The sequence below is a fragment of the Anopheles maculipalpis genome, chromosome 2RL (genome assembly GCF_943734695.1).
Source record: "Anopheles maculipalpis chromosome 2RL, idAnoMacuDA_375_x, whole genome shotgun sequence".
Lineage (NCBI taxonomy): Eukaryota > Metazoa > Arthropoda > Insecta > Diptera > Culicidae > Anopheles > Anopheles maculipalpis.
In genome coordinates, this window is record NC_064871.1 from 38,640,287 (window position 1) to 38,658,616 (window position 18,330).

The 18,330-nt window shown below is 42.9% G+C and overlaps 4 protein-coding genes across 4 annotated transcripts in view; all 4 read left to right on the forward strand.

The window, feature by feature from the left end:
* LOC126557843 (fizzy-related protein homolog) overlaps positions 1-11,535 on the forward strand; it is a 444,135-nt gene extending 432,600 nt beyond the window's left edge. The window contains exon 6 of the mRNA XM_050213747.1: positions 11,526-11,535. The gene's annotated coding sequence lies outside the window, so the exon portion shown is untranslated. The remainder of the gene's footprint in view (positions 1-11,525) is intronic.
* Positions 1-18,330, forward strand: part of LOC126557770 (transmembrane protein 104 homolog) — a 333,753-nt gene that overhangs the window by 289,462 nt on the left and 25,961 nt on the right. The window lies entirely within an intron of this gene.
* Positions 1-18,330, forward strand: part of LOC126559566 (protein kish) — a 416,586-nt gene that overhangs the window by 159,867 nt on the left and 238,389 nt on the right. The window lies entirely within an intron of this gene.
* Positions 1-18,330, forward strand: part of LOC126557356 (sodium/hydrogen exchanger 9B2) — a 200,570-nt gene that overhangs the window by 39,008 nt on the left and 143,232 nt on the right. The window lies entirely within an intron of this gene.

Consider the following 18,330-nt stretch of genomic DNA (forward strand, 5'->3'; position numbering starts at 1 on the left):
GATAACGCTACGCCGGGTGCGCTGTTACGATGAGTTTCCAAAACACTGCAAGAAGGAACAAGCAGCACAGTGTCAACTTCATGCAAGCAGGCCAGCAACAATAACAAAAAAAAATCGTGTCCCGGTTCCAACGAGCACAAAAAGACATCCTTTGCGAGAATGCACCCCGTAGTAACGAGGAAAATGAAATTTTCTCCACCCTGTAAAGTGACAAACTTAGCAAGACCGTGCTCCATTGTCAGTGCTGGAGTGTTTCAAATTGTTGTAGTTTTACCCGTTGCTTTACTATTCATTATAGAGCGCATCTGTACCTTCATGCGTACCCTCAGTGCACCAAGAACAGGCATATGCGCATTAAGCATGCACGATGCTTTCAATGTTTGTTGCATCAGGCAACGTACAGTGCGTAATGCAATATTAGTGTATGCTAATTTTATATAGAACCTGCTGATATTGTTTTTGCAAAACGCCCCGATGCAAATGCTCCATTTCAGTAAGACTCTTCAGTCACAAAACAAAGTATTTGAAAATTGAAAATACTCTCATCAGGATTATATTTCCCTCTTTATTTGAAACATGATTCAAATTGCACGGTTTTCTGAATTAGAGCACAATACAAGTTTCAATCAGCACACCGGTGAGCATACGGCTGGTCCGGGGTTCAAATCCCATCCGGACCGTCCCTCCAAACTAAGCACTGACTATCCAACTACGTATCGGAGAGTCTAGTAAGACATTCGATGGCCGGCGTGATCTTAGAGGTCGTTAAGCCGAGAAGAAGAATATTCATTACATGTATCGTATGGTATGTTACAAATATTCATTTAACATTTTTAAAACAACAAGGCAAAACACGTTCCATCGGACGCACCTCCAACGATTTCACTTCATTTTATTTATTCATTCGATGGACCTAAATGCTCGCCTCGTTCACAGTACTAAGGGAAGTGTATGATTATAATTATTCAATGTGCTTAGGTTTAGAGCAAATTTGTAAGAAAGGGTTAGTCAGTATGTTGGTGGCTAACCTATCAGCCATTGGATTGGTTGCGGTAATTACGGAGACTGTTGATGGACTCTAAGCGGGGTATGCCGGGCTCAAACAGGTTACAGAGAGAGTTGAGTTGACGACACATCACTTAGAATGGATCCAGAATTCAAATACGTGTACGGCGGTCCCCTATGGGGGACCTCAGATCATATCCTCTGATCTGTGCTCGCTACACTAGTTTTTCCTTGTGATGTTGTGGAGATCAGAGGAGGGAGCAGCAATAATTACGAGCTCCACGAGCTGTGCAGTGTTCTCGCAATTATGCAGCAAGTTCAACTTACCAGGCTCCGGTTCTTTGGACATGCCAAGAAAATTGCAGCCATGTGAAAACTGGCACCTTTATCACCTCTTCCATCAAACTACCCGCGACATCTTCAGCGACAGTGCCAGTGTTCTTGCTGCCCTGGAACATAGCACCTCCAAAGACCCCCACATCTAGCCCCTAGACTCCATACCTGCACCCCCGACAATCGTTTTCTGTTGGAACCGGGTCATTCCGGAATCAAAGGAAACGAGAAAGCGACCAACTTGCGGACAATGGTCGGTTCCGTCTTGACGAACCATACAATACCCTTTAACACCGTGTTGCCATCCGCTTCACCAACACCATCATCTCCCAACACTGGAACTCCACATGGCACAACGTAGACCTATCAAGCACAACACCTCTTCATGGGAAGATACCGAATCCAGCCACATCCAACGAGTCCTTTCCCACCTTCGTATAGGTCATACCCGCCTCACGCACTAGAAATATCTCCTAGAAAAATCCAGCCCTCCCCTCTGCAGCTTCTGTGGTGTGGTGTGACATCACCGTCGAACGGAAAACGGAATAACGTGACTACTAGCTGAGCAAACCATCTTTTCTTTGACTGGCCAGCCAGTCCGAAGATTCTAGATGAGAATCTTCCCTGCTGGAACGTTGAAGACATCGAGGCCTTACCTTTGGTAGGGGGACTCTCGATGCTGATCGGCGGAGCAAGTCGGCCAGCTGACCTTGGATATTTAGAAGGAATATCCCTTACAGGCATGTTGGAGGTTTAAGCCCTTACTTTGAGTAAGGAGACGCCTAAACTTCTACAAAGAATTGAACGCAAGATTTAGCTTGTTGCACCTTCTGCATAGACAGCTCCTCAGAGATTGAGAAGACAATTTCATTTATACCCAATTCTTACAATAACTTTTGCTTGCATTTTGTAGCCAAAATATATTCCGAAATATATGCGATCGATTACTGAGTCTGCTTAAAATGTGCCGGATATTCTTCGTTATTTATTCTATCCGATTGCTATGGTTCGATATGCATGAATTTATTTGTTTTGTGTTGCTAATACTGTTTGCACTTGCAAAAACGGTCGATGGTCGGTGGACTCAACAACACTGCCTTTTCCTTTGTACATTTGTATTTATTAAATTTAATTTATTTTATTTACATTCGCTTATACTAAAAACGAAGAAGCTCATTACTGTATGGTCGTACTACCGCGTGTGTGTGTGTTGGATAACTACGAATTTCACAAAGCATTTCATTCTGAGGTAATGCATTATCCCTTGCATGCTCTGTTTAAAAAATAATCTAACTATTATTTAAATTGAGAAATCTGAAGCCAAAACTCTGCCAAGCATTTTATTAAAAATAATCCTCATGGCAGCTCTTGTTCCTGATTCAACGATTGCTCCAGATTGCTCCGAAAGAATGGTGCTTTAGACCACTAGCCTCCAGATGACGACACCGTGATTTTGTCCCCGATATCACATATTCCGTGAGAAAGAAAAAAAAGCACCATTTTTTTGTTTGTTTTGTATCTTCACTTTATAGCAAAGCAGCTTTGTGTGCTGGTGTATCGTAAAAATAGTTGATTAATAAGTGTTCCGCTTTGTCGCTGCCAGGGCGTCGGTGAATTTACGATAATAGAAACATAAACAAACTGCCATTTTGCCATCACGAAGAAACGCCACAACGTCACCAGGATGTGTGTGTGTGTGCACACATAAGGTGTATGTGGTTTAGCCTCTTTCGTTCTGTGTACGGTTACAGTGAAGTGAAGCCCAGAACACAGAAGGTGAACCATAGTGCTACTACCACCAGCCACCATACGACAGAACCGGCTGCGACAGCAAAATGAGCATGATTTGCTCGTCTATCCAAAGGGCACCGTGTTACGGGCAAGGGGCCAAACTTTGGAGGGAAAAGGCGTAACTGCAGCAAGTTAACGGTGGGAAAAACCTGACACCGATGATGACAGCGATGACACGACGTCCCATAATTTCCGATGAAAACCTAATTAGTCGAGCGCTTAGCGATACCGGGGTCGACCGAGCCACGACCCCGCCACCTCACTCAGTCCATTCGAACCCCGTCCACTTATTCCCAATAGGAAGCGTGCCACGATGATACGATTGCGCCACTGATTGCAGCCACGAGTGTCCCTCGGGGAGAGAGATACTTTCTGCCTCGTCAAACCGAACGATCTGACTTTTGATGGTGTACCTTCCGGTGGTGTGTTTATGTACGGTGAGTGTCCACCTTTTTTTTCTGACCTCGAGGAAGGATCACCTTTTACGCGTACGTGAAGTGGGAGGGCAATGAGATCAAGTAAAATATAAAAAAAACGCAGCAACACTCGACACCCTACAGTTCGTGGAGTCGAGCAAGGCAGGTGAGGCTGGCGCAATGATGACAATTTACGTCAAACGTGCTCCACCATGACGTCCGGTTCAAATGGACGTTCGCTGGCTGTGTGGGTACGTTTGTAAGCGAGATTGTCGTTGTTGCATAATAGTAATATTTGGCATGGAACAAAAATGAGATGTAGCTTTCCGGCCCAGAAGGCCACACCATGCACTAAAACTCATTTTACCGTTCGCTTATCAAAGCAAAATGGTGTAGCGAGCGAACACATCCAAGGTTCAGCTACTTGACACGTCCTTCGTAGCGATGTGGACAATTTCGTTACTGTTTCTGCTGCATCAGGAATGTTTCGGATGACACGAGCCTCACCAAATAAGGGGGACAACTTCTACGGAAAAAAATCGTGCACATAAAAAAGCCAATTTCGTCTATTATTCGTCTTAATGGCTAATAGGCTTGCCCATCGAGCTGACCACAAAATGGAGTATTGGATTTTTGTTGTTTTTGGGGCAGGTGGTATTAAAATTTTATTTTCATCAACATTTGTATGAAATAACGAAATTCAAAACGTAAAAAAACACTTCTAGTGTACATTTTTGTCAAATAATTGGACCGTTTATTTTCACGATTAAATCGCTCCTTATTCGTTTTTGCACACGAACCCAATTTATTTATTTCCTTCTTTCAGTCTTTTCTCTCAAAAATATTGAAGTTTGTGGTCATTTAATTTATGTATCACTATAATGCTTCACTATACAAAACAAAAAACTATTCTTTGGCAATTTTTTCTAGTTGAACGTTTTCTTATCTTTAACCACTGACCACTAGCTCGTTCCAATTGTAGACAATTTCCGTTATCCCTGCGTACCGGGACACTTTCCTTGGGAGAAAAAGCAAGAATTTCAAAACAAAACTCCCTTCAAAACAGAACGGAAATCCAAACAAAAGGCCTCCCAACTATCCTGAAGTCCGTTTGCCCTTTGTGAAATACCGACATTACTCGGTTCGGCTGAAATTGTTTTTATCCTACCGACCACTTTCCCGATTCCGGAGCGGCAGAGTGTCGGGATAGGAAGAAGCGATTCAAAAGAAATTTATGGCAAATTGAATGGCGAGGATTTAGTGGTTGATTTAGCGACTGTGGTTAATTCTATCCCAACACAGCGCCCGTGGCCGGTATGACCTCTTCCAGGAGGATTCCAACTTTTTTGGTCAATGAATTTAATTCAACACCCCTTTTCTACGTAGCTCTGGCGAGTTGAAGGATGGTTTAGTTTGGGAAATGTTTTCTAGACGGGGTTTTTTTTTTCTATGTGGTCCTTCAAGAGTATCTTTTTTCTCCATAAATTATTTAACCCGCTGCAGATCGTCTTAAGAAGCAATGTAAGGAAACAGGGTTACAGACATGAATCACGGAGCGAGTGAAAATGAAAATAAATCGTTTTGTAAAAATTTTACGATGCATTAAGAATTATTGAGTACCAAATCTTGATTGATTGGAGAAATATTCATTTTCAATGGTCGCAATAGCTTGTGCATGAAATATTTGTATTTATGTATTAAAATAAAATTATTCTGTTTAAAGAGACAGAAGGGTTACAGGTAGAAAATATAAAATTTTCACTGTAAAATTTGCCTTTATTCTTCTTGGCCTGTTCAGGGCAAAGCACGTCGCGTCGACATGGCCAGGTCGCCAATCCGTTTCCAGGAAACTTGATCTAAGGCTGCATTCATCCATCCACAGCTCTATCCGATCTCCTGCAGGTTCGACTCCACTTGATGCAGTCAACGGGTCCGTTGTGCATCGAGTTCGAACGAATCCGGTATCCTCCCCTGCCACACTACCAAATGTAGTACTTAGCACTACCAAAAAAAAAACCAAAATGGCGAGTGCATTGGCGTCCTCCATCAGCAAAGTTCAGTACTCCTACTCGTAGAGATTTGGATCACAAAAGTTTGTGAAAACCGTAATAGGCACGAATTTCCTTTACAATGTACCTTCGCTTGTAAAGTTGTTATCCAAAGTTCGGATCGTACCTCAAGATCGTCGCCGTCAACTAATACTCTGCTTCCGAGTCTGGCTCTGTCACAATCAGAGCCCGAGGCAAGCAGAGACTTTGCCTTCGTCACATTGATTAGTCGTCCCAAGGAATCCGTACGGACTGAGATCCGTATCAATTTATGGTTTCGTAAGCCGTCTTGAAGTAAATGAACGGGGAGTTATCGGGCAATTCTGGAGGATCTGCCACAGAATAAATATTTGATCGGTAGTAGATTTGTCTCCAACTGATCCAGCTTGGTAGCGTCCGACAGAATCTGCAGAACAGTATTCGGGACAGGATCTTATAGACACAGGATCATATAGGACTGTGATGGCCTGAAAGTAAGCAAAATAGCCCTTTTATACACTGAGTGAATGACACCCAGTTTCTGCTTGTCTGGTGGTTCTTCCTGGCCAAAAATCCTTACGATCAGCGATAGGTGTAGAAAGTTATCAACAGATCAAATTTATCACGTTATAGATTAGGTCAATACCTAAGCTAATTAATTGTATTATAACAAAAACGATTGCAGCTTAAGCAGGTTTTTACTGCGAAGATCACATACGTTTTTCTGATTGTTTGATTGTTTGATGCTTGATTAAAGTTCAGCAAATAAATATTTGAAAACCTTGTTTCAAAACGCGAAAAAAACTTCTAATTAAATACATTTTCTTTTCTGTACATAAACCTACCATCCAACCAATACCAACCGATTACGCTTTCTCAATATTTTTGACGATGCTGTCACTCCGAGGATTCAGTGGCAACTGTTTATTCTCTAGTCTTGTATGCTAACTTACACTATCTTATCCTAAATAGTTCATCTTCCAGTAATGTTCATCATAGTTCATAGTTCATCTTTGCCTGTTTGCTGTAATGCACATTGCCTGCATTTTGGCGTATGCACCATCAAACCAATCAATAGAATATTACAGGAAGCAATTTTCTCAAAATATAAATAGAATAAATTCATTTTCAAGTTCGGCAGATTGTTGAAAATACACATCCCGATTATGTTACAGAAATTCAACAAATTTCCTCTGTAGCGAATCATCCCCGACACGTGTGCTAATCAATTTCATATACAACAACAAAACATCAGCAACAGCGTGCACACATACGACCCACCTGGTACGTATGAGTATGGGCTATAATTTTACTCCTTCTACCATTGCATGTGATAGGAAGTGGGAGGTAGCAGGGTAGAGTTTGGCTTGTGGCAGCAAAACTTGTTGTTTAACCAACTGGCGCTTTTCAACAGCGAACGGTAATAACAGCGAACCCGATTCGATGAAGATATCCCCATCAATTATGCTTACGTTACCCACCATATCGCCACTGCCATCGTCCAACCATCCAACTAACAACCAACTGTGTGAGCAGGGAACCGTTGGTCTGTGCACCTGATTTTCTAAAGTTAATTCGTACTATTTTTTGTACCCTTCCCTACATTCCCTCCCCACCTTGTATCCTATGCGCTCGATGAAGGATGAACCCTTATCTAGCAGGGTTGCAAGCTATCAGCACCACTTCATTAGCCCAGAGAAAGCTGGAGGGTTTCACGAGGCTGGAGAATTGTTCAAAAGTTTTGGGAGGTTTGAAAAATTTCGCAAAAATTCCCAAAACACCCTTACTGCAAAAAAAAAACACGGCAAAGCCCAGAACTGTTACGCGTGACTGATGAGCTGCTCTGGAGTCTGGTACGCTCTGCTACATGCATGCGTCTTTAGTATTTTCCATGCACAGGCTTCCATAACGTTGGAGGCAGGAGGGAAGCAAAAAAGGTAAATTAGAATAACCACTAGGGTAGGGTGAGTACAGCGAAAAGATTAAAAAAAAAGGCTGCATACACACCGCATCACTCACATGCTTTCCAACAACGGTGGATCAAACTCGCTCGTGAGATTGCTTGTAATTAGATTAAATTATCATAATGATGATGATCACGACGCGACACGAACACTTGACGCAACACACCATAACCGTGCGTGGAAGGCCATGAAGGGAGAAGGGAAGTCGGGGGGCAAGCCTGGTATGCCAACGACAAATAACAAACATGACTGCTCTCCCCGAAAAAGGGCCCAATTTGATGAAAGAAGCATACGGCGATGCCTGTTGGTAGGCATCGCTTGAGCTGAGACGGGAGTTTCACAGGAGTTTCTCACCTCGCCTATGCGTGAGTTCACGTCAGTGTGTACGTGTGAGATTACCCTTTTTTACGTGTCCCCACTTCCAACCCGGAATGATTGTGCTTGTGCGAGAGCATGTTGTTACCTAATTAAAATAAATCAATTAGGTTCAATTTCTGGCGCTTATACACCGGTAGCATAATTACCATTTACGGAGCGGAACGTGCGACTCCGAATCAAAGCCCGATGACGTTGCAAAATAGCGATGATTGAGGCCGGTATGCCAACCGTCGGTCGGAAACGAACTCTTATTGCTACGTTAAACCCCGGCCATCAGGTTGCTACCGAGTGAAAACATATAGCTACGAGGAAATATAGCCCCAAACACGTACTATGTTGAGGTCCATGGGTAATGTCCGTGAGTGGTACGAAGGCAGCCGGTATGGAAAAACTAACATACTACTCCTGCCGCTCATTCTATCTCTTACTCTCTACATGTTGGTACCTATGCTCCCTCTGATTTCTCGCTTTTCGTTTCACGTCCACACGATCGCGTTCACAGAAATGAACCGAAAAGTTGCGTTGAAATTTGATGAGCAGACTCAATTTAATTTCGATGCACTTTCTCGAGCACTTTCCATCAGCACCTAACCGTTGCACACGTGGTGCTGATGCACTCTGGTGCGGCCAGTTCAATGCAGTGCAAACATTAAACTCATCCCGGGGGCGAACAACATAAGGACACATCCCGCCACCATCAGCACCCTAGAAGGCTTTCCGATAGGGGGTATGGGAAATTTCGGTTTTTTCCACATTCGACTCATCCTCAACTGCTTTGGTCCATTGCGAAAGAGATGCTAGCTTTCACTTATTTTCCCCAACAAGAAGCGTGCAAGAACGAGATGAATGATATAAAAAATAACAGCCATCGACACGCTTTCATCGATAACTCCAACACGATCTGCCCCTCTGCCCCTCATCACACACACACACATATTCGCAAACACCCTGCGAGTGGGCAGATAATTTTATTAGCTCTAATTAGAATTTTATCGCTTTTTGGGATGAAAGGAAAAGAAAGGGTGGAGGGATGGATGTCGGGATGATGCCAAAGTGCTGCATTGAAACCGATGCCACTGAAGCACTGGCCAATGCATCACCAAAAACAGGGGGAAACACTCGTGAAACTGTTCAATGTGTTGCATTTGTATCCCGGGAACGAATGCACGGAGCTAATTTAATGAACTGTCTTTATCCATCCAATCCGGCAATTGGTTACGTTTCGATTGTTTGCTTAATATTTATCGCTTGCCCATACGCTTGTGCATTTAACATTTGCAGCAAATACTAATGTGTGCTGGCATCACACATACATACGGACTGGCGGCGTTGCAGCAAATGCGTACGGATTTAATGCAAAAATGAGGTAAAACTACTCTAGTAGCATTTTGGATCGGTTTCGGGTCGGGAAAATGGAGTTGCGTATTTTGCGTTATTACAATGAACTATTTGAATTCACTTTGCGATGTGTGATGTAATGTAATTTTTATTAAATATGAGAGAAATTGAAAAAAAAACTTTTATTTCTTTATCGTATGGACGATACAGAAAAAAAACAAAAGCTTTCTGATTCAAAACATTCACAGACATGACACCGCGTTAAGTTTACACTCTGGTTGGTAGTACAAATATTAAAATAAAATATACAATTCGCTTGGTAGAAAATAAAATATGCGTAGTGTATCGTGCATTCTATACATTCCATATGGTTTTTTCTTCTTGGCCTGCTCAAGATAGAGCACGTCTCTTCGACATGGCCAGGTCTCCAATCAGTTTCCAGGAAACTCGATCTAGGGCTGCAGTCCTCCATCCACGGCTGCAACCGATCTCCGACAGGTTAGACTCCACTTGATCCAGCCAACGAGCTCGCTGTGCTCCCCTACGCCTCGTGCCGAACGGGTCGCTGATGAGCACCTTCTTGGTGGGGCATGAGTCCTGCATCGTCATATCCTCATCGGCATATCAGCACCGCCAAACAGCTAAGCTAGCTCATGGTTTATTCTCCTTCGCCACACGCCGTGCTCGCACACACCGCCAAAGATAGTCCTTAGCACCCGCCGTTCGAAAATGGCGTCCCCCGTCAGCATAGTCCAAGAATCGTACCCGTAGAGGACTACCGGACGTATCAAGGTGTGGTAAATCGAGCATTTCGTGTGTTGTTGGAGTCTTCTGGATCTCAGGAGTTTGTGGAGTCCGTAGTAGGCACGATTCCCCTGAACAATGCGCCTTCGGATTTCGCTGCTTACGTTGTTGTCCGAAGTTACGATCGTACCAAGGTAGCAGAACTCCTCTACCACCTCGAGATCGTCACCGTCAACGAGACGAGTCGGGCTCTATCATGGTCAGAGCCTCCGGCAAGCAGGTATTTTGTCTTCGTCGCATTGATGCTCGATCCAATTCTATTGGCCTCGCGTTTCAGTCGGGTGTACGCCTCGCACACCGCCGCAGTTGTCCGTCCGATGATGTCGATGTCATCCGCGAAGCTAAGAAATTGGAGAGTTCGGGTGAAAATCGTGCCCCGGATGTCGCAGCCGCGCTTCGCATGACACCCTCCAGAGCGATGTTTCAGCTCGTAATCATTCGTACTTCCCATTCGACTACAACGTCCCAGTTTCCCAATTATGTTCCATTGTTCGTAAACCCACGGCCTGTTTCCAAGAGTATGTCCTAGTTTAAAGAAGATATTTGAAAAAAAACCCAGCCACAAACAGTTTATTTTTTTAATTTATTCACATTCTGTGATGACTATATGTAACAAACAGAATATTTCCTCCCTGTTATTTGCATAAAATAATAATAATAAAAATAATAATAATGAATGACTAACAATGAAGAAAATTGTAATCATTTTCGACATAAAGAATGAATGAATGAAGAATGAGCCATAAAAAGTAGCAATTGATATCGATGAATTTTTTGTATTAAAGACTTTTCCATCGATAACGCGCACACGATCCTTTTTTATTTCAAGAAGGACAGTCTGGCCGTATTGCTTATGAAGCGCATAAAAAAATACTATTTCACTATTGTGGCAGCTGTTCTGTCTCAAAAGACACATTAGAAACTTTATTATTTCGTTTCACATCATTCGTGTAACCGTGCTCATCCGCCACTAATATCCAGCATGGTGAAGGAGACATAATAGAGTTCATCTTAATTACCCGTTATGGCTTGCGACGATGGCATCATTGTCGATGACCAATGTGCCCAGCATGGTCGCACACCAACAACAACGATATTATGAACCGATTTGCAGAATAGCAGCGTAGAAAGCATCTGGTGTCCAGCATGCTGAATGATGCGCGATCGGACCGGATGCGCAGGTAATGTTTAGATCTGCGAACAGGAATAGGAAGCAAATAGGAAAGCAACAGCAATTCCTAATGCGCCATAAGGTATCGTGGACAGAAAGGGACTACTTGCAGAAAAGGGCATGCTGTCTATTTATGCTTCCGTATTCGATGTGCATAGATCAGTACATCTGAGTCACCTCTGACAACCAAATGTTATTCCATCACCACACCAAAGAAACATCTTACTCCCCATCGCGGAGCGGCCCGGTGGTGGAGACGACCGTGGCGTCAGTCTTCAGACGGCAGTACCAGAGTTAGAGACCTTTCCCACGTTTAACCAAGAACAGAGAGAGAGAGAAAGAGAGAGAGAGAGAGCGAGAGAGAGAGAGACTCATCTTACTGAAGAAGCTAAATCCACTCATCAATAGACGCTCCAAGCTCCATCCAAAAAACAAGATAGCCATTTACAAACAGATCGTCCTGCCCACAGCAGCGTGCGGCATTCCTGTCTGACGTTCCTGTGCAAGGAGGAATCTTCGGAAGGTACAAACTAGCTGACGACATAGCAGACGACATCATCTGCCGGCTACAAGCATCCGCAGCAACCTCGACACACCAACTGATTAATAATCTAGTATCAGGTTCATGATTAATTTGTAAGTTTTTACTAATCACTAGCCTTAGCGATTAACATATTAATTATTTAGCGATAATTAGCTGCATCTCACAAACAAGCATTAATCTTGTAAATACTGACATAATGAACAATAAATATTTTAAATTAAAAAAAAATCCATAGTTGCCTTACAAACCCAGCACAAAGAAGATCATGTAGTGCAGTTATCAGCGAAGCAACCACACGGCAACCAACGTATGGTATACATCGGCCCAGCAGTCAACCAACCGGTCTAGCAGCCATCAGCCCAGCAGGCACTAATTGACCAAGCACCCAACTATCAACAGTTAAATAAAAGATGTTAAATATCACATCTCAAAGTACACGAAATTGATTAAACACAACGTAGGGGTAAGACGAAATGCTAGCGCTTTATAGAGTTAAGAAGCCGATACTGTATGAACACCGCAAACTGACACTGACCCTAGTCCCTAGTTACTACTAGGGAAGCGATCGTACGATTTTCAATCGATCTTACGACCGACTCCAAAGTACGACAGGCATAGTCAGTCTCGATTCGGGCATTAATCAGGGCGGTTAAACTAACAAAGTGTTATATACTTAAAAGTGGTGCAAGTGGTAAATCCAAATGTTGTGCCAAGTGATAGTTCATCCGAACGCTCCCTGCTGAATACACCAGACCACTATACTTACATGCACACGATCCTGTGCTGGATGGTAAAACTTTTAACCTTAACTCCACCAATCGTATTTAAAATCACTCAATTCTATCACATCAACCGGGAGCTTCTTCCGTTCAAGTAGCGCAAACCACACGCTCCAGGACTTTGGCTAGCTGCAGTTATATCTCCACATCCCCCGAAACATCTTCCCGTTATCGTTATCGACCACTTGCGATGTAATCAAATTTTCGCGCCCAATATCTCTTTCCCGTTTGCTGCTATTTTCACCAGCACTCTGCCTGCATCAATACGAATGACGGAAGAGACAACTCCACGACCAGCCATTAGCCATTAGCCACACGTTGAATAATTTATTGACCTTCCTTTTCCAGGAAAAAGATGCTGAACGACGTAGCTTCCAAACCCGACGGGAGCGCAGGATAAAGGAACCAACGATTGTTGCAATGGTGGACGGGTGGATATCCTTCCGACTTTGCTTTTCTTTCCTTTACCGAACGTTTAATATCGGGTTAGATTGCTGATTGTCTTCATTCTTTCACACAAACACACAGCAAAGACTCTCGTTTGCATGAACGAACGTACGGAACGTGGTAGCTGGATGGGCAGCCGCAGAGAAGAACGCACCGCGAGCTTCCGCACAAATTATATAATAAAAATATTTTGAATAAAATCAATTTCGCTAATTTTCTTTGTTGATTTAAATAATGGAAAATTCATGTCGATCCTCCTGTCGTGCCCGTGCATGTTTGCGGTACGTTACGGTGTTCGCCTCTATTGGAGTCTCAGTTTTCCTGCCAAGCCGAAACTCTAAAGCCACTCTTTCAGTCTTGTGAAGCAATTTCAGATTCCATTATCTGCTTTTCGTCGATGGTTTGTTTCTCTTATTTTTCCTTCTTAGGATAAGGATTCTCTCTCTCTCTCTTCTTTTTTGCCAAGCATCTCATTCAAAAGAACAGAACAGCAGTCTAATAGTTGTGCATGAAACTGGGCGCCATTATTGGCTTTTCTGCGCTAGCTTGCCCTTTAGAAGAAGTAAAGCTAAAAGGGTTCAACATTATCGGGCGCTGTTTGACGAGCGGTTTCACCGGTTTTTTTCACGTCTATTTGCGTCTTGCCCTGAATATGCAGCGAAATTGCAAGGCAGAAGACAAACTGGAAAGCGCTAATGCTAAGTAATCGCTGTCACGGTTGATATGATTGGAGTGGCATAAGCAAAAGATCATACAAAAGTAATTCTCATCCCGAATCGTTTTGCATGTTTCAACCGGGACGAGTAGAATTATTGCAAAGTAAACACTTGTTTGAATTAAGCTTGGAGGAATGTAAGTAGCCAAATTTTATATTATTGAACGGAAGAGCATGGCATGATTAATCAACAAAGCTTGTTGAAATGTAGTTGATTTGGTGTTATAATTTTCAGCAACTTGGAACCACCCCAGGATCTTAGTAAGGATTTACTATCTGAATTAATTTACAGTAAATGACCTTTATAATCACGCAATGTATGAAATATGTGATCAATTAATTCAGTTATTATTTGTTGAGTTTTTAAGTTTGTGAACTGAAATGTTGGAGCAGTTCTGGTTAGTAGCGTCAGTCCTTACAGAGGTGGAATGAAAACAACGTATAAGGAGGATGCCCTTAGCTTGCCATACAAGTTGGGTAGCCAAATTAGACTCCGTAAAAAAAATTAGTATTATAGAAGTATATTTAACTCTAACCTTCGTCACTTTCACTTCAACCACTTAACGAAACGTTACCGAGTCTTGCTCTTCCGATGAATTGATATCTTGAGCACTTTGGTGCAAAATCTCAAGATGGTTTCCACGCATCGTGTTTTTGCTAGTAGAAAATTGAAAATCAACTACAAACCACTACAGCTACTAGCACTACTGTTGCACGTTCTTCTAAAGGCATTAGTCATTGAAATCCGAACTACCAAGTACCGGGCGTCTCCATTGCGCTTTGCCATTTACGTGTGTAAGGCAAGTGGCAACCTAAAGACAATGTCCTCTAGTTCCACCTTCACCATACCTTCTTAACGTATAACCGCCAGCAAGAAAAACCAAACAACACCCATATAAGCAATCCCGCGGCTAGGCGATAAAGTGAAGCTCCATTTGCTTCGCAATGTAATTGAAACCACGTTCGTACGTAGAGCGTGCGCTGTGCGGACACAGTAAATGGGATCGGTTAGTCCGTTGGCTGGCTGGTGGTTTTCATTTTTATTGGAAATTCCTTCTTCAATCTTGAGTTGACAATATTACACCCTTGGACAGGGAATGCGATGAACATAGCAAGTACGAATAACAATACACTCCTAACCTACCGATAAAGTCAAGCTAGCGACAAAGTGTGCTGTAACACGAGAAACGGCTTAAGAACGGTTTTTTTTTTTTCGATAAGTGTTTTTTATTTGTTGCACGTAGAAAATATTTGCTAAAAAAGAGTCAGCAGAATCAACAAAGGTAAGGATTTTTTTTCCAATCTGATTTAACGATGGACAAAAGTTATCAAAATTGAGGCATTTATATCATGATTGATGATCGCAGACATAAAATTTTAAATACATAATTTTGACGGTTTTACCTCATTTTCCAATGATTTGTATCGTTTTTTCGAATAATTAAAAATTAATTATTGATGAACAAATTTCTAAGACACCAAAGAAGCGTTGCTCTCGTGGAGGTTTACACTGGTTTATTGAACTCATTCATTGAAGCCGGTGGGCGTTTACTTTTTACTTTAATATTGCGCGCTCAGGCAAGCGTTCTACGCATCGACTCAATGTGTGCTGATTTTATGTTTATCAAACTGCTGTGATTTATGATAAATATTCACGGTCGCTATGTAAGTGCAGTGGTTGGTTCTAGCTTACTTTATCAGGATTGCAACTCAGTTTTATGCATTTATGAAGTGTGAAATCCTCATTTTGCTCGATATACTGTAATCCATCCCTCTAATTCGAAGCCATAAGGCCAAATAAGGGCGGCCATGATCTAGGTCGTGGTATCTGAGGCCGCAGCCACATACTTTGGAGTCGACCTGTCCTGTACGCTGAGATGCGCACCCAAAGCAAAATGATTAGACCTAAGCCTAGACATCATTCGAATGAACGCAAGATCACCTGAGATGCCGTGGAACTCAGGCTTCAAGGACACTTGGGGAGTGATCGAATATAGAAACCTCCCGAGCTTATCGGTGTCCCACAAACTCTGCCACCGAGCCATGCAGAGAGACTGTGTGGCACGCTTGTACTCGTGAGGTAGGATAAACCTGTCGAAAAAAGACCCTTCCAAAGCACTCTTTATGGCCAATTAGTTTGCCTTTTCAATACCGGCAATAACGCAATGGGCAGGCAGCCAAAGCTCTGATGAGCATTCGTCAATATAAAACTGGTTGTTGGTAGAATGGCCATATTTTTCCACAAAAATGCTGGAAATACCCGTTCTGCGACGACTGAAGGGGATAGACTTAGCTTGCCTTCTCAAAGAGGTGTCTCCTGTAATCCAGGAACTGCAGGACCCTGGTAAGCTGTCACGATTTAAATTTGCTTATGCTTATGCTTAAGCATATACATCCATATTCCAAGACGTACAGTACCGTTCTCTTATATAGCTTAAGGATATCTGATGGGTGCGCACTCCACCAGAATCATGTAATTTTTCTGAAAAAGTTGATTCTTCGAGGGCATTTTTTAACAGCATACGAAAAATACATTAAAAAAGCTCAATTTCAGCGTACTCAAACTAGAACAAATATACAAATCAATCCTGTTATACGTTATACAAAACCGCCTGTAAGGGAGGGGGGGGCTCCCTCATTCACGGTTCGATCGAATTAGTTCAACAGGTTTCGGTTTGGCAGTCCCATAAATTATGCTGCCCAAACGGTTGATGGTGACACCGCATGTTTCAAATTCCGTACGCAAATTTGTAAAATAAGTCAACAAAATGGTTCGGAACCGTGAGGTGGCACCAAAAATAAACCAGAGGAGAAAAGCCATCTAAAATCCATCATAAAACAATAAATCACAATTCCCTCGTTGACCATGCCACACACGGAAAAAGGACACCCGGTCAGAGACACGAACTCCCACCGTTCTCTCCGACAGACATGAGTTATTATTCCATTATCAATAGTCAAACAGTGCTGCGGTGTGTCTGAGCACACATTCAGACACCAATTTTACACAGCCTTTGCCTATGCTGCAAGCGTAACGATTTGTAGCCGTAAGGATCGTTACATTTGTCCATCGAATGTACGGTCCCAGGTAAGCGGTTCAACACCGTACCGATCTAAGCGTGTACGGTGTTCGAGATTTATCCTACCCGATAAGGGGTTGGTTGGTCTTTGCCAGCTGAAGAGTTTGCCTGCCGATTAGCATGTCTTTTGGGTGGTAAAAGTTGGTACCCATTTGCCAGTCGCTGTCGCAAAACCATTTCCGCAGCATCGTCGAGTCAGGAAGTGCAAGTCAACAAAATTCAATTAGTTCCCTTTACTGACCTTCCTAATCTTAAGGAGCGCATTATTCAGCACTCACCAAGTCTGCAGGGTCGTTAGCGTTGTTGCACTAATCCAGCTATTACTTCTTTCGTCTTCGCCGATTGTGGTTTTATCATGAGCGATCGGAGAAAATGATTTTTCTCACCTTTAAAACTGCACGAATATTTAAGTTAGACTGTACCGTAGTAAGTAAAAATTAGGTTCAGTGACTAGAATTGGCACATTTCTAAATTACTCACATTTCTAAATTTCTACATAGACACTTAAAGTCTCGTGGACAAATTGCAGCTTTGGCGCAAGAATCTTATGGGCAGTATTTTCTTAAGCACCTTTCTGTAGGCCACAGCAACTTGTGAACGGAACGCATCACGGAACAAGAGTTGCTATCAGGAATTCTACACATTTATGCCACTTGCACCGATTCCCAAACGAGTTGAATTCCAACCCAGGGGTGCTAGCAATCAATGTAAAATTTTCCCATCAAATTTATACCATCACTTCACAGAACACTTTCAAAAATGTTTTATCTTCACAAGCCATCCATTATTACACACCGTGCTAGATGATGCATTTATCAAGCGAACCTTTCCTTCGCATGGAAGATTCCCGACGAGGTACAGCTGCAGTGGGTGGAGGGAATGGGTCAAAAATCGCATCTCGAAGGTACGCTAACGGGTGGATTAGTGTCGTGGAAACATTTTAAGCTCTTTTGCCGAACGCGTGGACGTGGAGCGAGATGGCTTGTGCCTAAAATGAATAGCACGTTCCAGTCGGCTGCTGCAGACCGTACGACCGGGCATGTGTGTACCGTCCGTTTAAGTATCGTCGGTGTAGAGAGTTCATTCCTTTTCCGCGTTTCCTCTCGCTCTTTACACCACCCGTTAGGATGCGATCAAAAATCCATACCCAATTCCGTGTCTTACCAGACACGTTCACATCCACTCCCAAAGGTTACCGGTTAGATAACATGCCTAAGATAACAGTTTGACGCTGTCCCGGGACCTGGATGGATTGAATTTATGGATCTAGCACGCCAGCGCCATCGAACACGGTCGTTGAAACAGATCAGCTATGCGGCAGGTACGACCGAAAGTACGAGTGAATTCTAGGAACTATTTGTACCACTCTAGGCACACGTTGTGGGAATGGGAAGGATGCACGCGTAACGTCACGTAAGGAAATAGCAATTAAAATCTCTTCCAAGTTGCAGCCCATAAGAGATAGTGAAGTACGGACATTGGAGCTAGTAACATTTGCCCTGTGCCTCACCCCCATTCATCACTTTTCTTACTTACAC